At 34.5% G+C, this 15,560-nt stretch overlaps 1 non-coding gene across 1 annotated transcript; it reads right to left on the reverse strand.

Moving 5' to 3' along the window:
• Positions 1–1,128: 1,128 nt before the first annotated feature.
• On the reverse strand, positions 1,129–1,236 carry LOC121206804 (small nucleolar RNA R71). Its single transcript, XR_005901976.1, has one exon. It is a non-coding gene; the product is annotated as a small nucleolar RNA R71 (small nucleolar RNA).
• Positions 1,237–15,560: the final 14,324 nt, after the last annotated feature.

Genomic DNA, 15,560 nt, shown 5'->3' on the forward strand with positions numbered 1-15,560 from the left:
GGTTAGATGTTGTTAGTCTCGAGAGAGATAATACTATAAATTAGGAATTTCTACGAATCAAGTCAAATGAATAAATCGTCTAATTCAGAGTCAAATAACAAGTGAAGTCTAGGTAGATTTTTCCCTTGGGTATTGTCTAAATCAACCAGTTTTCCCAAAAGTTTTTCCCCAATTTACCCCTTGTGCATTCTTAGTTTAGTTAATTAGTTTAGATAAACCACATCCTCTTATTTTTAGGCTAGATAATAAAAAGAAGGTTAATACTAGTACTTTTAGTTCCTGTGGGTTCGACATTTCGATCTTGCTATAAACTATACTACTGTTCGGTAGGTGCGCTTGCCTTCATCGTGATAATAGTTAGTTTTCAAGTACGATCAATCATAAATATAAAACTTATCACGAGACATCACATCAAGTTTTTGGCACCATTGCCGGGGAACTAAAATATTAAGAACGCTTAATTTTTATTACTTTAGCCATTTATTTTATTGCAATTTAAATTTTATTTTAGTTTTGTTAATTTTAATAAATTTTCTTTTGTTTTCTTCTGACAGATTCTTATAGTTTATGACTAGAAGAAACCCGTCAGGACCATTGCGTTTTGACAGTGAGATTGAAAGCACAACTCATAGAAACTGAAGAGAAATAAGGCAAAACCTAAGAAACATAGAGGAAGAGCGAGAGGATGATATTCACACCACAACCGAGGAGATGGCTGAAAATTAAGAAAATTCGCTACCTCCCGCGATTGCTGTTGATCCAGTAAATCAGAATCCTGCTCCTTGTAGTATGTATGATTATGCTAAACCTACTTTAATAAGAGCCGAATCGAGTTAAACCTGCTATTACTGCAAATAGTTTTGAACTGAAACCTAACATGATTCAAATGATACAGTAGTTTGTTCAATTTGATGGTTTACAGGATGAGGATCCAAATACTCATTTGGCAAATTTTCTGGAACTTTGCGACACCTTTAAGATCAATGGCGTTTCTGACAATGCCATTTGCCTTCGGTTGTTTCCTTTTTCGTTGAGGAATAAGGCTAAAAAATGGTTGAACTCGTTACCACGAGGGTCAATCACTACTTAGGAACAAATGACCAAAAAATTCTTACTTAAATACTTTCCGCCGGCTAAAATGTCTATATCTTCTTTTGTGTAGAAGGATCTAGAAACACTCTATGATGCATGGGAGAGATACAAGGATCTATTGAGAAGGTGCCCTCACCATGGGTTACCTTTATAGTTACAGGTTCAGACTTTTTACAATGGTGTGAACCCCTCAACAAGAAATCTCATCGAAGCAGCCGCCGGTGGAACTTTAAACAACAAAACACCTGAAGAGGCTTATGAATTTATTGAAGAGATGTCACTGAATAACTATCAGTGGCAAGCCATGAGAACAAAGCCAACAAAAGCAGCCGGTGTTTTCAACCTCAACACAGTTACTATGCTATCTAACCAGGTGGAACTTGTAAATAAAAAGATTGACGGTTTATATTGTAACACCCCTTACCCGTGTTCGACACCGGAACAGGGTACGAGGCATTACCGGACTTAATCACTAATCATCGTATAAAAATCGATTCATAATTTCACTCTAATTTAAAAAATTTTCAAACACATTCAATCTATCCCTTAAAAAGAGCTTACAAGACCCATATCATGCTTTAATTCGACAACACACATAGGCAAGCATGCATATTCATAAATTGCATCATTTAATTAATAACATAATCAAGACTATCTATATTAAATGACTTTATACAATGGACACCTTCAAATAACATAGGTCAGTATTTTAAGCCAATTCCCAGCAACTTAATAACAATTAAACGAGTCTCCATACATGCAAAAGACTTAAATACTTTAAAACCTTTATATATCGATCAATAGTTTGATAGTGTGATTTAACCTCTGGCGACCTCCAACTCGAGCTAACATCTGCTACACTATAGGAAAAAGGAAAGGAAGGGAGTAAGCATTATAGCATAGTAAGTAAGTATGTAAATATTAATAAACAATACATTATCATAGTTTAAACAAAGTCACAATATGTTCCCGAAATATTATCATCACAAACACACATACTTTCACTATTACAATCATAAACAAGTTCAAAATAAGCTGTCTAGTAGAGTACCAGCAACTAAATTATTTATTTCTGGATCTACAGAACTCGAAATTACAAACCGTTAATTTTTCTTGAAACTAGATTCACATATATTATTACTAGAAAATTTTCAGAATTTTGTGTCTAGCCAATTAGTACAGTTTATTCATTGAAGTTACCCCTATTTCACTGCTCAACTATTCTGACCACTCTTCACTACGAATCAAGTTTCTCCTCATATAGAATTCAAAGGATGTTCTTGTTTATTTCATTTGAAACTAGACTCATTAAGGATTTCAAGGATATAAATTATATCCCTAATTATTTTTTAAAAATGTTTAATGATTTTTCCAAGTCAGAACAGGGGATCACGTAGACATTCTGAACCAGTCTCTCAAAAACTTAGATATCTCATAATATAGAATTCCTTTGCTTGCTCTATTTGTTGTTATATGAAAATAGACTCATTAAGCTCTAATTTTATATCTCATTCACTACTATTTTTGGTAAATTTTTAGATTCACATCACTGCAACTATCCAGAACAGTTTTATTGTCAATTTTGATCTTTCACATTTCAATTGTATTCATCACTTTCCCATAACAATCTTTCCAATTTCCAATCACATATCGAGCATATTGCCCTATTTCGAGATGTTACATATATGGTTCTAATCAGATACATCCAGTGATGAGGTGCGATTCAAATGGAGGATGAGTACACACAGAATATCAATCTTTCAATCCTAGCACCGAGGAAGAGCAAGTTCAATATATGGGTATAATAATTCTAGTCCTCAAAATAACTTCTAGACCTCAAAATAACCCATACAGTAACACTTATAATGCTGGTTGGAGAAACCATCCCAACTTCTCATGGGGTGGCCAAGGAAATCAAAGGCCACAACATCCCCCAAGCATTCAACAACCACCTTACCAGCAGGAAAAGAAACCGAACCTTGAGGAGATGCTAACAAAATTTATCTCGGTGTCAGAAACTCATTTTTAGAATACCGAGACAGCACTTAAGAATCAACAAGCGTTGATTCAGGGGCTCAAAACGCAGATAGGCCAACTCGCCAAACTAATTTCTGAAAGACCACAAGGTAGCTTACCGATTAATACTGAATCGAACCCAAGGGAACAACTCAATGCAATTACCATTCGAGATAAGGAAGGTTTAGTTGAACCAGAACCAGAACCGAGGCAAGGAATGTTGGTAAGTAAAGGTAAAGGTGAGACGAACCACAATGAGCAAAAACCGGTAAGTAAAGAGTACAAACCTCGTGTGCCATACCCTAGTGCGACAAGGAAAGACCACACGGATGAACAATTTGGTAAATTCCTTAAACTATTAAAGAAATTACACATTAACTTACCATTTATTGAAGCTCTTTCGCAGATGCTAAATGCAGTTAAATTCTTAAAGGAGCTTTTAGCAAATAAACAGAAGTTGGATGTGTAACAGTTTGGTTTTGACCCTAGTCAGAATAGTGGTTTCGGGACCACAAATTTGAGTCTAAAAAATATTTTAATATTATTTTTTGTGTCTGCGATATGTGAATTTATATCTGCGAAATTTTTGTGATTTAATTCGTCTGTTTCTGTGCTTAATTATGAAAAAGGACTTAATCGCAGTGAATGCAAAAGTAGCTTTCCATTTGCTTAAGTGCCTAATTGATTTGGCTTGTTAAATATGAGGTCTTTAAGATGTAATTAGACCATTGTTATATGGTATGGATAATTATGGACATTAGTGGATGGAAATTAATGTTTTATTAACAAGGCTAAAATGGTAAAAAGTGTATAAATGATATATTAAATAAAAAATAAAGCATGAAATGGGTTTGCATGTTCATCATTTTGATCGAATATTACCATGGAAATAGGGTTTGAATGCTCAAAATAATTCGGCACTTTGAGGAAGCAGTTGTAAGTCCATTTTGACCCGGTTTTTAGTAATTTTTATGTTTCTGTGATTGTTACTTCATTTTCTTCAAAGCCCATGTCTGAATTTCTGTTTCTGTTAAAGATTTCATGAGATTCCATTGTTGATATCATGAGTTTTGAAATGTTTTTGGATGAATTATGAAAGCTTGGTAGATGGGTTATAAGTTTTGTCTTTGAATTTTGATGTAATAGAGTCATTTGGACTAATTTGTGAAAATGGGGTTTTGAAGGACTAAATTATGAATTAATTATATTATTTGGACTTGTATGGAATCTATGTATATTTGGCCAAGATGTAGTCTTGGTGAATTTTGCATATTTGTGATTTTGTAAAAAATGGACTAAATTGTTAAAGTGTGAAAATGTAAGGGATAAAATGAAAAGTGCCCTAAATATGTGTTCATGGATTATTTTGAGTGAATGAATGATTGTATGGTTGAATTTGAATTGCATTAGATCAAGAACAAAGAAAATCAGACTTAGATTGAGGGAAGTCCAAAATAGTCGAATAGACGACTCGTTTTATCCGAAATCCGTCCGAGGTAAGTCAAATTACAATTACGTGTTAATTGAAATAAATTTTCTACATATAAAATGTAATTTGTATTGGAATAAAGTATGATAATATTTTAGTATCTGAAAAGCTCTGTATGATTCTAAGAAAAGTTGATATCTGTCTGAGACATCGTGTAAGACCGTGTTTGGGACATAGGCCTCGATTGAGATTTACATATAAGACCATGTCTGGAACATCAGCATCGTATCTGATTTCGTGTAAGACCCTGTCTGGGACAGAGGCATCGATATTGAATTACATGTATTGTGCTTGTTTATGAGTATCTATATTGTTTCTGACCCATCTGATGATAGTGTACGAAATCTGAGATTGAGTATATGACATGTATAACCTATGCAGGTACATTTGTATCGTACTAAATTTCTGAATATGAAAGACTTTGTCTCTGTGAAATATATGTGGAAATGAAGTATGACATATATGCAAACAAAGGAGCATGGTTAAGTTTATGAATTATTCTATGAAATGGTTATGAATCTTTATGGTTGAATTGTACTATATGCTTTAGTAGTTAGACTAATTGTATTTGGCTTACTAAGCTCTTTGTAGCTTACTCTGTGAGTTTACTGTCTATTTTACAGTTATCGTAGCTACCGAAGCCTCGGGGATAGTCAAGGATTGTCACCACACTATCAATCTCATTTTGGTACTTTTGAAAGTGTATTTTTGTTAAGTATTTTTCTTAAGTATGGCGTGTATAGGCTAGAAGGTCTATGCATATAAGTTTTAATGTGTATATATTATGCCATAGGAGTTGGCTAGCAGATGAAATGTTGTATATATTTTAGGTATTTGGTTGATGGTGCCAAATGATGTATGGTTGTAGTGTTTTATGAGCTATTATGTTTCTGTTATAATGAAGCATGTTTTGAGCACGGAATTGGTTGAAAATTTTGGAATGAATGTTCTATATTATTGCTTGTAGGATTGAACCCAAAAAGGGGTGGAAAATTTAGCTTAAACCAAGCCTGCTTGGTACCACACGGTCTTTACACACGGGCGTGTCATATGGCCGTGGGCTAAAGTCAGTAGGTAGCTAAGTATTACACGGCCATAGTACACGGGCGTGCCTATTGGCCGTGTGAAAAATTTAATATAGGACCTATTTTTGGCACGGCCGGTTCACATGGGCGTGTCTAGTGCCCGTGTGTACCACACGGCCTAGTCACACAGGTGTGTGACTTTAACAGTTTGAGAGAATTGGTTAGGTTCTGAAAATTTTGAATAAGTTCAGTTTAGTTCCAACCTTTCTTTAAATGTATATTTTAGGTCTCGTAGACCATAATTAGAGATGATTGTTTATGAAATGACGTTAAATAGTATCTGTGATTCTAAATTGGTATGAAATGTTCTGTTTATCTGGTAATACCTCGTAGCGCTACTCTGATGTCAATTACGAGTGAGGACTGTTATATTTTATTGGTATCATAGCTATGGTTTAGTCGGTTCTAGGACTACAATAGTGTATATGAGTCTAGCTATACATGCCATATATCTGAATTTGTGATAGTGTGATGACTCCTGACTTTGAAATGTGCTTTTATATAGTAAATGGATCCCGATAGAGCTGTAGCTAACGATGTTCAAAGTAATGCGCCTACTCCCGCGTAAGGGACGGTGCAAGCTGATTCTAGACTGGCTACGAGTAGCCATGATGGTGAGGCTAAGCAAGCCTTCTATCAAATGATGAATGATTTGTTCACCCAATATATTAGAACCAATCCGACTGTACAACAACCTCCACCCCCGGTTAATCCTTCTCAAACTTTTGATATGCCACGAGTGAATCTGGTACAGTTGAGTAGACCACAGTTGATAAGATTAGAAAGTATGGAGCTGAAGAGTTCCGAGCTACAACAAATGATAATGCTGAAAGAGCTGAATTCTGGTTAGAGAATACAATACGAGTGTTTGATGAAGTGTCTTTGAATCCTGAAGAATGTGTGAAATGTGCCATTTCACTTCTGAGAGATATGACGTACCATTGGTCGAAAACCTTAATATCTGTGGTTCCGAGGGAATGAGTTACGTGGGATTTCTTCCAAGCTAAATTCTGGAAGAAATATATCAGTCAAAGATTCATCGGTCAGAAATGCAAAGAGTTTCTCAAGCTTAAACAAGACCATATGTCTGTCACTGAATACGAACGTGAGTTTGTGAGATTGAGTCAGTATGCTCGAGAATGTGTATCGAAGGAAGCAATAATGTGAAAAAGGTTTGAAGATGGACTAAACAAAGATATTCGTTTGTTAGTTAGGATTTTGGAGATTAAAGAAATGGTAGTGCTCGTTGAGCGAGCTTGAAAAGCTGAAGAATTAAGTAAAGAAAAAGGAAAAGCTAATTTTGAAGCTAGAGATGCTAGAAACTGTTCAAAGAAATTCTGAGATGATCAAAACTGTTCAAAGACTAATGTAAGATATTCTAACCGAGATCGAGCTAGATTGCACTCGAATTCCAGAGCTCCTGTTACTTCTACTGCAAGTGTTGGAAATGTCCAATCTGAAAAACTTGAATGTAAACACTGTGGTAAAAGACATCCGAGAAATTGTAGATTGAATGACCGAGCCTATTTTCGATATGGATCTCTGGATCATTTTGTAAGAGATTGTTTTGAACCTGTTGAGCAAGAGAATGTACAGAATCCGAGACCGAGTAACACCTCCGTTAGAGGTAGACCTTCCAAAAATTTGAGAAATGCAAGTGGTGGTTAAAGTGCTACTGGGGATACTGCTGCTAGATCTGAGGCCAAAGCACCTGCCAGAGCCTATACTATCCGAGCTCGTGAGGAAGCCTCGTCTCCAGACGTGATTACTGGTACTTTTATTCTCTATGATACTTCTGTGATTGTATTAATAGACCCTGGATAAATGCATTCTTATATCTATATGATTTAGTACACAGTAAGACTTTGCTTGTAGAGTCTACTGAATTTGTAATTAGAGTATCAAATCCCTTAGGCAAAAGTGTCTTAGTTGATAAAGTCTGCAAGAATTGCCCATTAATGATTCGAGATGTTTGTTTTCTTGCTGATTTAATGCTTTTGCCTTTTGACGAATTTGATATAATTCTGGGAATGGATTGGTTAACTCTGCATGATGCTATTGTGAATTGTAAATGAAAAGTCATTGATTTAAGGTGTAAGAATGATGAAATAATTTGAATTGAGTCTAGTGATTTTAATGGACTACCAGCTATGGTATTTGCAATGAAAATACAGAAATATGTGAAGAAAGGTTGTGAAGCCTACTTAGCTTATGTGTTAGATTCGAAAGTGAGTGATAAGAAAGTTGAATCAGTGCCTGTTGTTTGTGACTTCTCTGATGTGTTTCCTAAAGAACTACCTAGTTTGCCTCCAATTCGAGAAGTCGAATTTGGCATTGAATTAGTACCTGGTACTACTCCAATTTCAATAGCTCCGTATAGAATGGCTCTGATCGAGTTAAAGGAATTAAAATCTCAGTTGCAAGAATTGACCGATCGAGGATTTGCTAGACCGAGTTTCTCACATTGGGGTGCTCCTGTTCTGTTTGTGAAAAAGAAAGATGGCACAATGAGAATGTGTATTGATTACAGGTAGCTTAATAAAGTGACTGTAAAGAACAAATACCCTCTGCCTAGAATTGATGATTTATTCGATCAGTTGAAAGGTGCTGCTGTGTTTTCAAAGATAGATCTGAGATTGGGTTACTATTAGTTTCGGGTAAAGGACTCTGACATTTTAAAAACTGCTTTCAGAATGAGGTATGAACATTATGAATTTTTAGTTATGCCTTTTGGTTTAACGAATGCACCTGCTGTTTTTATGGATTTGATGAATAGAATTTTCAGACCGTATCTAGATCAATTTGTTGTTGTATTCATATATCATATATTGATTTATTCATGTGATGAATCTGAGCATGCTGAACATCTGAAAATAGTACTACAGACTCTGCGAGAGAAACAGTTATATGCAAAGTTTAGTAAATGTGAATTCTGGTTGCGAGAAGTTGGTTTTCTAGGTCATATTGTATCAGCTTTTGGTATTCGAGTTGATCCGAGCAAGATTTCAGCTATTCTGGATTGGAAGCCTTCGAGGAATGTATCTGCAGTTTTCTGGGACTTGTCGGTTACTACAAACGATTTGTAAAATATTTCTCTGTGATAGAAACTCCGTTGACAAAATTGCTTCAGAAAGATATGAAATTTAAATGGTCTGAGAAATGTCAGAAAAGTTTTGATCAGTTAAAAGCTCTGTTAACTGAAGCTCCAGTATTGGTACAACCTGAGTCAGGTAAAGAATTCATTGTTTACAGCAATGCTTCATTGAATGGACTCGGTTGTGTTTTAATGCAAGGAGGAAAAGTTGTTGCTTATGCTTCGAGACAATTAAAGCCGCATGAGAAGAACTATCTGACACACGACCTTGAGTTAGTTGCCATTGTGTTTGCTTTGAAGATCTGGCGTCACTATCTGTTTGGTGAGAAATGTCACGCGTTTTCTGATCATAAAAGTCTAAAGTATTTAATGACGCAAAAAGATTTGAATTTGCGATAGAGAAGATGGATAGAACTGCTAAATGACTACGAACTTGTGATTGATTATCACTCGGGAAAAGTAAATGTTGTTGCTGATGCTTTAAGTCGAAAATCGTTATTATTTGAGTATGATGAATGCTCATTTAGTTCTGTCTATTGATGGTTTAGTTTTAGCTGAATTAAAAGCAAAACCTTTGTTCCTACAACATATCTGTGAAGCTCAGAAGAGGGATAATGAGATTATGGTTAAACAAACTCAGTGTAATTCTGATTCTGAATTCTGACTAGATGTTGATGACTGTCTAAGATTCAGAAATAGACTTTGTGTTCCAAGAAATCCAGAGTTAATTCAAACGATTTTTAATGAAGCTCACAGTAGTAGATTTTCTCTACATCCGGGAAGTGCAAAATTGTATAACGATTTAAAACAACTATATTGGTGGCTAAGAATGAAAAGAGATATCTCTGACTTTGTCTCGAGATGTTTAATCTGTCAGTAAGTTAAAGCTGAGCATCAGGTGCCATCTGGGTTGTAACGCCCCCGTACCCGAGACCGTCGCCGGAGTCGAGCACGAGGTGTTAACGAACTTAATTCATTAATTAAACAACTCAAACAATTTATTTTTAAAATTTCCAGACAAGCTGGCTAACTGCGTCACAGTCGCTTAAAAATTCATATTTGAGTTCCAAAACTCGAAATTAACATCCGTAAATTTTTCCTGAAACTAGACTCATATATATATCTATTAATGTTTTTCTAGAATTTTTGGTAGGGCCAATTAGTACAGTTTATTAGTTAAAGTCTCCCCTATTTCAGGGTTCGGTTACTCTGACCCCTGTGCACTTCGAATCAAATTTCATTCTGTACATAAATCCAATGACTATGCCGTTTGTTTCACTTAAAAACATACTCAATAAGGAATCCATACATATAAATTTTGAGTCCTAATTATTTTTACACAAATTATGGTGAATTTATAAATTCAAAATAGGGAATCCATAAATTGCTCTGACCTTATTTCACCAAAACGTAAATATCTCATAAAATACAACTCTTTTACCTATTTTGATTCTTCCACATGAAAATATATTCATTAAGATTCAATTCCATATTTTATTCATCATCTAATTATATTTCTACTATTTAGTGATTTTTCAAATTCACGTCACTACTGCTGTGTGATTCTGTTTTATAGCCAATTTCAACATTTTATGGATTTCCATAGATTAGTTAGCACATAAAGCATACGTGTTATCAAATATAATCTCGATTAGCCACTCCAATAGCTAATCATTCTCAAACATTTCTATTCCATCCATGAGCTATATCATAAGATTATATACACAAAAGGATTATAATGCTATACATGTCATATTCCCAAAATATGCAAGCCACCGTACTGAGATGGTTCGTTGATAGTGTGAGCGTGCCTCCGATCGTCCTGATCTCCAAACCGGCTTGTCAAAACTACAAGGAATGGAAGGGAAGGAGTAAGCATAATTGCTTAGCAAGTTCACATGCAAATAACAAATAACTTAACAAAGGAATTATACCAACCAACATTAGCATAATATCACCAAAACATATATCACATTTCTATTCATCATTCATAGTCTTATTACATTATTATTGTTGTATCAAGTCTCAACCCGAGGGTTAAGTACATACCTGTCCAAAGTGCCCATTCCACAACACTTACCAATACGTCACTTGCATCTTGAGTATTCTTCCATTTCACTAGAATTTTACCCGTTGAACACATCGGAATATAACTCGGATACATGGAAAGTTTGCACATAAGTGCCACATATGTAGCCAAGCTACCATGTAACCCGCCCATAAGCGAACTCAGACACAAATCAAGGAGCTCGGGCGTTCGCATCCATAAGTGAACTCGGACTCAACTCAACGAGCTCGGATGCCTAGTTACATCTCACGAACTCGGACTCAACTCAACAAGTTCAGACATTCGCATCCATAAGTGAACTCGGACTCAAGTCAACAAGTTCGGATGCCCAAATATCTGAATCTATTCCTAAGGTTCAACGGGACCTTCCTCGTTCGTACTCCTTTACCGTTCTCCTTGGAATACCAATGACCATACTTCGGTAGTCTTTCACATTTTTCACATAATTCATAAAATTTTTGCATGTTGTCCAACAATGACCACAAAGCATAGAATTGCATGATAACAATCATAATATCGTATAAATAGCATTAAATGATTTAAAATAACGGTTATATTACAATATTTACAAATGAACTTACCTCGTATACGAAAATGGTCATTTTTACCATTTTGTCCACAACTTGGTATTTTGCCAATTTTAGCCTGAATTTCGATTTTCCTTGCTAATCAAGGCTTAAAAGTGTTGAAACCCTAGCTATGGTGGAGAGAAAAATTCAGCAGCAATTTATGGAGAAGATGATCATTTTTTTGTTATTTTTCCCATTTTATTTCATTTAATATCAAAATGACCCAAATGCCCTTCCTTATTAAACTTTCAAAAATTCCATCCATGTCCAATTTTTGTCCATAAACTTAGAAATTGGTCAAATTCCTATTTAAGACCTCCTAATTAATATTTCAAAGCAATTTCATACTAGAAACTTCTAGAATGCAAATTTTGTAACTTATTCAATTTAGTCCCTAATTTCAAATTAAGCACTTTATGCATAGAATTTCTTCACGAAATTTTCACACAATCATGCAATCATATCATAGACCTTAAAATAATCATAAAATAATTATTTATATCTCGAATTTCTGGTCCCGAAACCACTATTCTGATTAGGTCGTAATTCGGGATATCACAACTCTCCCCCTCTTTAGGGATTTTCGTCCCCGAAAATCTTACCAGAAAAGTGGTCTTCACTTAGATTCCTCAATTTCATATTCGGTGCCGAAGAACTTTCACTCAGGCAGTGCCTCCAATATATCTCTTTAATTTCTCATATATTCTGAAAGCTTATGGACTCATCTCTCAATTGTTCTTAAATTTTCAACCCTTCTCAGTTTCCCTTGTCATCTTGACATAAAACCCAGATCTCAATTTGGTTAATGGAGACTAGAATTCCAAGAAATCCAACAATCAAAGGACTCTGCACTCTTCCAAAATAATCATACAAATTTTCATCATCAATTAATCACAATCCAATAACATCTGAATCAAATTACAGTACACGTCATTACTCTTTGAATGAATAGGCAAATTTTCACTGTGAGCTTCATACAATTCTTTCTGTATAAGCCTCGGAATAATAATACCATGAATCAGATCCAATCTGAAATTCAACATCAGAAGTCGATCCTCATTGTACTCTTTTAGTTTACTATTCACTATCACATTTTCCTCTTTCCGCTACGGAAATAATTCTTATATAGCCTCGAAAATAATCCTTCTTATTCTCATCCTAATATCAATACTGGCAAAGCTAATTCTGGTAGATCCTGATACTCAGCTTTAAGCCCATCAACAACTCAAATTTTCTGTGACATTAAATGCTCCAAACTATCACATTACCTTATTTTCATGAAACACATCACCATTCATACAACAGCGCATTACTAAAAATTAGGAAATCTTTACTCAATGTAGACTAGTCCAGTTCAGACGCTTTGGTTAGCAATATTCTTATCTGTCCAAACCTTGCTAACATGTAATAAACTTTTCAGCTTTCGTAAGATGAAAACTTTATCATTCTTAGTAGCTTCAACTCATATCAAAATTTTTTAAGAGATATACACTTCTCGTTCAGACTATTTGCCTTTTACTCGTAAAGAAATGAAATTCTATTATTAAACTTAAAAAAAATGGTCCTGACATAATTGTCATATGAAATCTTTCAAATAAATAATTCACACAGATTAAACACTCGAGCCAATCTAAACACCGTTGAATGACATTTCAAGTAATCCTTTCTTCTAGTTACTAAACAATTCATCATGCAACCCTTTACTATTCGTTTCTTACGTTAATCAAAACCGTCTCAATTGCATTAGCTCAAGTAACCAAAATATCTCAATTGAAGTCATTAATTATAATTGACTTACTTGAGAGAAGTAATCCACCATACTGATTGAAACTCGTACTTTTATCACTTATGCCTTTACTATTGTCAAATCCTTACACGAAAATTAGAAAAATCCCAATACTGAAATCACCACATTACCCCAATCAAATCAGAAGTATAGTCGTACTTGACATGATTATCACGAGCTAAAGAACGTACTTCGAACATGAGTCATAATTGACAAATTACGGAATAAAGATAACAAGAAAACCGAATAAAGAAATCCAAGATAGAGAAACCCAGAATAAAGAAATCTAGAATAAAGAAACCCAAGATATGATACTATGCCGAAAAATCGAAAACCAAACTCATAGAAAAATATAGAAGATCCCGATAATTCCTCAAAGAAAAGAAATCCAGTAGAAAACATCATTTAATCTCACTGGAATCAAATGCAACAAGAACAATGTATCTTCCAATATATACATATCAAATGGAGCATCAAGTAGAAGAAACAGAATTATAGTATCATACATATTCTCTCATCAATTTTTATCAGGCAGAATATAATAGAATGCCAGAAGGAATAGTATAACGAGAATTTCTTCAAAAGATCAACAACCGTAGAAATATTTCTGGGAACGGATAAACACATAGAACATCTTAGAAGAAACTGCTAAAATCTGTCCAGTCGTAATTGTCACACTCAGATATTACACATTTCAGATATCATTTCCCCAACTATTTCTGCCATCACAAATTTCATATTACTTTTCACTAAAGAAGACTAGTTCTGAATAAATTTTGATTTGCACTTTTCTCGACCTTGTACCTTAGTAATTCGATTTATCAAAATAAATTTCTTCTTTAACTGGAACAGTGCATAACTCCAATAATCCTTATGCCAATCTGATACTTTTCTAGCTTTAACTTTACTTACCAACTCATTCTTCAATCTCTAATCATATTTATAATTATTCTAGCACTGAACTCTTTGGTTTCTCAACAGGAAACTTATTTAGTATAAATCTCATGAAATTCCATTATAAACACCACTGCGGTAAGGGGAAGGAGTTGTGGGGCCTTTGACTCGACTTTCTCATACATATACATATGACACAATTTCCATCATCATAACAACATCATCAAAATCATATCATTTATTCAGGCAATGCATCATTCATGTTGGTTTACACAAATTTTCTAGTTATCCATAGACAAGTATACTTATGCATGCATCCTATGTTTTCTTGATAACTTGACTTATCCATTCATCTACTCAAACAAATCATACTCATGACATCATATAAGGGTTAAACAAACATAGATATTTGCATCACAATCGCAATTTTCATTTTGTGCATCATCATATACATATCATTACAATCATATAATTCAGTCCAAACAATTTAACATAGATAAATTCATTTCATTATAATCATTTATCTCATAAAAAATATCATTGACATTCATCACCATTCAACGTTCAATTAAGGCAATGACATTTTCATTCATATCATGATATTAGGAACTTTTACTCATACCTCTATGAAATTCTATTTATCCCGTTCATCTTATCAAGTAAGCCAAGTGCACTACATCATATGAGCATTAAGCAAGTATGGATATTTATCACAACATGAACTTTCATCTCACGTGTTATCACTTATATATATATATCATAAACTTTTATTCATACTTTTCTGAATCGAGACTCATCATAATCGTAATTTTATTCAAACACCTTCGCATCACATTGAACATGGTCAGTGCAGCTTGGTTGGAGAGTACCTCTGTCTAAACAAGACGGTGCTCATACGCGTCGGGAGGCATCTCACTATCATGGATCCGTGGCATGTATAGCTAGACTCTTACACATGCTAGGTTAGTCCGAGAACTGACTAAACCATAGCTCTGATACTACCAAATGTAACGCTCCGAACCCGAGACCGTCGCCGGAGTCGAGCACGAGGTGTTAACGGACTTAATTCATTAATTAAATAGCTCAAACAATTTATTTTTAAAATTTCTAGACAAGTTGGCTAACTGCGTCACAGTCGCTTAAAAATTCATATCTCGAGTTTCGAAACTCGAAATTAAGATCCGTAAATTTTTCCTAAAAGTATACTCATATATATATCTACTACTATTTTTCTAGAATTTTTGGTAGGGCCAATTAGTACAGTTTATTAGTTAAACTCTCCCCTGTTTCAGGGTTCGGCTCCTCTGACCCCTGTGCACTACGAATCAAATTTCTTTCTGTACATAAATCCAATGACTATGCCGTTTGTTTCAATTACAAATAGACTCCATAAGGAATCCATACATATAAATTTGAGTCCTAATTATTTTTACACAAATTATGGTGAATTTCTAAATTTAGAATAGG

Source organism: Gossypium hirsutum, chromosome A09 (assembly GCF_007990345.1).
Source record: "Gossypium hirsutum isolate 1008001.06 chromosome A09, Gossypium_hirsutum_v2.1, whole genome shotgun sequence".
NCBI classification, from domain to species: domain Eukaryota; kingdom Viridiplantae; phylum Streptophyta; class Magnoliopsida; order Malvales; family Malvaceae; genus Gossypium; species Gossypium hirsutum.